We start from the raw sequence: 6,000 nt of genomic DNA, 5'->3' as shown, positions 1-6,000 counted from the left end.
TGCATTGCCTTGTTTAAACATCTCCTGGATCAGGGCTGTGGTATTTGTAGCTGATGCTGTCATTTACTGAGAATATTCCACTAGACATCAATGTTTCCACCAAGTATTTTCCTGGGAAGGCTGTAGCCTCTGAATTTGATCTTAATCATGGCCAATTAGGGAGCATTTTTTACTCTAACCCTGAATCAGGAGAAATGTCAAACTGATGGCAGATTCACTGTCACTGCCTTACGCTGTTTTACATAGTACCACCTCTGTAACAACTTAATTTTATTGTTTGCTTAATCAATGACAGAAAGACTTTTCAGAATGATAACAGTCTTTTTATTATTTGTGATAAAAACAGAAAATTCTGACAATACCCAGGTCAGACAGGGTCTGTGGAAAGATAACATTTCAGATTGAAGACCTCTGGTTCTGACAAAGAAATGAGAAGATTATGTCCCCTTCCACAGTGTTTGTGTCATTTTCCACTTTTGTTTTGAATTTACAGCAAATACAGTTTTGTTTTATATTTTCTGTCTTCCTTTTTTGTGTTGGAGGCAGTTTCACAATTTCCTTGGCATTACTGCAAGGAAGTCAGTTTTCCAAAACTATATCTGCTGGTCCTGCAGGTAGCAGGCAGTGGAATCAGGGTCCTTGCTGAATTAGTTTTTTCTTGGCCATTTCTTTCTTTCAACAGCCATAAAATCAACTGCAAAGCATGCCTAAATGTTGAGACTTGATTGTAGGCTGGCAAATATCACAAAATAGGATTTGAAAATCTGTTCTACAAGCTTTCTAGTGTATATGTAATCTCGATTGCTGTGCAATGGAATAATATTATGAGGAGAAATGGAACCTTCTCCACAGATCTTACAAACACTTCTTCAGGGGTTAAAGTGAATTATGTTTCCTGTACTGAAACCACACCTTTGTAACATCATTCAATTTGGGAATAAAATGTCTGCAACCAGTCCAGAACAAAAGTTCATTGTTTGCAATGCAATACCTATCTTTTCACGTCTTTGCTTCACAAAATCCAGTAATTCAAACAATCTTTCCAGGAGAAGCAGGAATTCACTTTCATTTCTTCCATTCTAGTGCACTACATTAGATGTTTAAAGTGTGCTCTCCTCTACAACGGAGAAAACATTGTAGATTAGGTGATCACTTTAAGGAGCAACTACATTCAGTCTCAATATTGAACTTTACAGCTTGAAGTGATTTGATTACTTGGTCTCTATCAGTCAACTTTCTGTGATATTGACTCAACTTGAATTTTTTCTATTTTTTCTTTCTTTCTTGTTGGAAATGGAAGACATGCCCAATCTGACATACCATGCATGTTTTCTTGCTCTGCATTTCAAACTCCCACAGTTCTCTGTCAATGTTCTGATGTCTATGTTCTCACTAGCTGCTCCCATTCCCTCACTTATTAACAGATAACCTTGTTTAATGCTTATCTCTTTGAGGTTGGCTGGTGGAGCAGTGACATCAGCGCCGGACTCCGGAACGGAGTTTCCCAGGTTCGAATCCAGTTGGGCCGCTCCCGAGTACGCTTTCCTTCCGTACCGGGTTGAGTGTTGACCTCGCAACTCTACCTCGTAAAATAAAATAATACTGCGAAATGTCTGTGCGAGGATTGGCGCCCCACACAGCCTTCCGATCCGCGCCTTGTACGGCATGAAAATGCCCGACGCTGGCCTCTCAGGCCTGAGTCGACATCGTCATCATCGTTAGATTGTCCTGGTTTTTCCCATCCAGAGACATCCTCTCCCTGCAGTGCAACAAGCTTCCTTTCTCTGATTCCCAGTTCTGATTAAGAATCTTCTACCTGCAACGTTTCTCTCTCCACCAATACAGCCTGACATGCTCAGTTCTTCCAGCATTTTCTGCTTTCGTTTTTGAAATTTTTGTTTTCTTGACTGCCCCTATTCAAACTCATGTCAGTTAGTATCACACTGTGGTTTGTTTAGTACCCAAAGTACAGCCTGGTTGTGCCATGGACTCACAACTCAAGCAACCGAGCTTTAATCTTGATCTTGTGCTGTGAGTTGTTCTTCCTGTGAATGTGCAGGTTACCTCTGGCTGATATGGTCTCTGCCCACATCCCACAGAACGTGCAACCACTGTATTTTGCCCCTAGTGTATAGATGAATGGCAGAGTCTGTGGGGGGGGGGGTGGATTTGATGAGAATATGGGGACGATGAGATGGATATCAAAAAACCTGCTGATGCTTGAAGTCTAAAATCAAAACAGAAAATGCTGGAAGTACTCAGCACATCAGGCTGCATCTGTGGAAAGCAAAGTCAGCGTTAATGTTTTGAGTCAAGATCCTTCATTAGACCATAAGACCATAAGATGAAGGAGCAGAATTAGGCCATTTGGCCCATTGAGTCTGCTCCACCATTTCATCATGGCTGATCCTTTTACCCTTTGAGACCCAATCTCCTGCCTTCTCCCTGTATTACTCCATACCATGCCTAATCAAGAATCTATCAATCCCGGCCTTAAATATACCCAGTGACTTGGCCTTCACAGCCACCAGTGGCAATGAATTCCACAGATTCACCACTCTGGCTAAAGAAATTCCTCCTCATCTTCATTCTAAAAGGATGTCCCTCTATTCTGTCCTGAAATCATTTTCATAAACCTCCTCAGGACTCTCTCCAATGCCATCACATCTTTTCTTAGACAAGGGACCCAAAACGGCTCACAATACTTCAAGGGCAGTCTGACTGATGCCTTATAAGGCCTCAGCATTACATTATTGTTTCTTATATTCAATTCCTCTTGAATGAATGCTATCATCAGATTTGCTTTCCTTGCCACCAACTCAACCTGCATGTTAACTTTTAGAGAATCCTGCAGCCTCATGTGGCACTGGAATTAAAAAAAGGGATTAGTATAAAAATTGTATGCTTGATGGTTGGTACAGGCTCCATGGGCAAAGGATTGTTTCCGTGGTGTTTCTTTCTATCACTCACAGAAATATCATACTTGTAAGATATAACAAGGTGACTAGCAGCTTTTTCCAAAGGGTATGCAATTTCTCATCTGCATTTTCGTACCACCTTGTGAAATCTATTTGGAAAATATTTTTTTTGCTGCCAGTTTATGTTCTTTTCTTGCTTTATGGAGACCTAATTAGTGACCTGATTACATCATTGCATTGTGGCAAATAGTATTCACACAGTATGAAAAGAAACTCTTCAAAGCGGGTGAGATTGAACTCTTTTATGCCCACGGATTTCACAGAAATAATAATATAGGTTAATATTGTAGACACAAATAAAAGTGCCCCATTTATGCAGCTGAAAGTGTAATGGTGCCAAGGAAGCAGGAAGCAATGCCTAAATGAACTCGTCCCTTCCCTACATAATATATATATTTTACCTGGTGCCACTATGAGAAACTGTATCCTTGGCAGTCTCACAGCAGCAAGTGACTTCATGTGTCTCTTCTCTTCAATTTCTAAACAGAGACCCAATGAAGCCTTGTAAGATCTAACAGAATCTGAGCTCTCCCCTACAGATGGAAGAACAAAGCTTGGGTTGTTTATCTTCACAGCTCTCCTTCTGTTTGCTGCACCCTTTGAATGCAAAAATCCCTTTTAGTTTGCTCTGATTGTGCCTGAAGGAGAAGGGGGCAGAGCAGGTGTCTGCCTGCGTGAACACAGCAACCGTTGGAACCACCAATAGATTTAGCCCACTCTCCCTTGCTTCAAAAAACAATAGCAATCACACAGGTGTTCTACTAAAATTATAAACACTTCTCATTCTCCAGTTATATGTCAGGCTTAAGATTTTATTCCTTCCATTATCTATATCAAAAGAAAACCAACATAATGCAATATCTCAGACTCAGAATAGGGGATCGGCCATTTAGGACTGAGTTGAGGAGAATCTTCATGTGGAGGATGGTGAATTGATGGAATTCCCTGTCCTAGAGGGCTGCTGAGATTGAGATTGATATAATTCCGGATATTAAAGGAATTAAGGGATATGTGGATAGTTTGGAAAGGTGGCATTAAAATTAAAAAATGCAGCCAAGACCCTGATGAATGGTGGAGCAGACTGGAAGGGCTCATGCTTCTAGTTCTTACACGTCTTTTTTTTACTTTGTGGTGAAAGTGCTTCCTGACATCACTCTGCTCAGTCTCAAACTAACTGTAAACTACAGTGAACCCATGTACACTACCTGACTATTTTTTTCCCTTTTGTTCGCTCTATTCTTGACTACATATTTAATTTATGTATACATATATTATATATATATATGTAATTCCGAGTCTGACACCTCCATCAGTCAAGTTCACCATGGATGTTGTGTCCTAGCTGTCTAGGTACGCACGCCTGGGTAGTACTATACGGACAGCGAGCTGTTGCCCATGCAGCAAGCTTCCCTTCTCCACGTATCTGAAGAACCCGAAGAAACGGCAGAAAACCACACAGTTTGGGACCAGCAGCATCACAGTAGTTGTCAGCCAACATTGAACTCAATGTAGGACTGGCTTAGGGATTCCAGCTCTGGATATTTTGCTCAGGATTTACTCCTGAAGCCTTCCCTATGGGTGGGGAGAGCTGCAAGGCAGCAGAAGTTTGAGATCAGTGTTTTCCTTCTCCTGGATGAGCTGCCAACCACGGCTGATGAGCCCCATCTGCCTGAAGTGACTGGTTTTAAGGCACAAGTAACCCTCCTTTGCCCCTTCTCCTGTCAATAAAAGCTTTGTAGAGATCTGTTTTCACTTTGACATAATAGACCCTTTTTCTGCTGATCAGTGTCAAAAGAAAAATAAATCAAATCCACCGTGATTCAATATTGTAAAACAATAAAACATGAAAACTTCCAAGGGGTGGAGGGTATGTATACTTTTCATAGGCACTGCCCCAAGAAGGTGGCATCTGCCATGAAGGACCCTCACCATTGGGGACATGCCCTTTTCTTGTTGCTACTATCAGGGAGGAGGTACAGGAACCTGAAGACATGCATTTGTCAGTTTAGGAACAGCTTCTTCCCCTCTGCCATCAGACTTTTGAATGGTCTATCTATGAAAGGCATAGATAGGGTGGATAGCCAGTACCTGTTTCCCAGGGCACGAATAGCAAACACTGGAGGGCGTGTGTACAAAGTTAAGGGAGGGAAGGTTAGGGGAGACATCAGGGTAAGTTTTTTACACAGAGGGTTGTGGGTGCCTGGAATGACTTGCCAGGGATGGTGGTGGAGGCTAAAACATTAGGGGTATTTAAGAGCCTCTTGGACAGGCACATAGATGAAAGAAAAATAGAGGGTTACGGGGTAGTGTGGGTTTAGTATGTTTCTTTTTAAGGAATATATTGGTCGGCATAACATAGAGGGCCAAAGAGCCTGTACTGTGCTGTAGTCTTCTGGTGTCTAGTGTCTAGTTAATGAAGATTTTATAATTCATAGTAATTATACATATTTGCACTGTACTTCTGCCACAAAACAATGAATTTCTTGTCAAATACGACAGTGATAATAAATCTGATTCTGATTCTGGATCTAACAGTGTCAAAACAGAGTTGTTCAACTACAGTTAGCTTTTTATTTTCTGTCAACATCGCATTAGTCTTTTCTCCCTGCCCACTTTACGTGCCTTCTGCACTTGGATGCAGCAATCTCTCTCTGTTGACACTTTCCCCTTGTAAACATCACGCCATCCTATCAATCTCCCATACAACGGGAATTCTGCAGATGCTGGAAATTCAAGCAACACACATCAAAGTTGCTGGTGAACGCAGCAGGCCAGGCAGCATCTCTAGGAAGAGGTACAGTCGACGTTTCAGGCTGAGACCCTTCGTCAGGACTAACTGAAGGAACAGCTAGCAAGAGATTTGAAAGAGATTGGTGTTGCTATTCAATTTACAAATGCAGCTCTCTGCTCTTCAGGCCAATCATTAACAAAGATTGTGAACAGCTGAGGTCATGATATAGACCTCTGGGGGATACCGTTCGCTACAATCTGGTAACGTGATCATGTGTCCACAGTTGGAGAT

This window comes from Mobula hypostoma, chromosome 3 (genome assembly GCF_963921235.1).
Source record: "Mobula hypostoma chromosome 3, sMobHyp1.1, whole genome shotgun sequence".
In the NCBI taxonomy this organism is placed as follows: Eukaryota; Metazoa; Chordata; class Chondrichthyes; order Myliobatiformes; family Myliobatidae; genus Mobula; species Mobula hypostoma.
Note: the sequence above shows the minus strand (reverse complement) of the source record.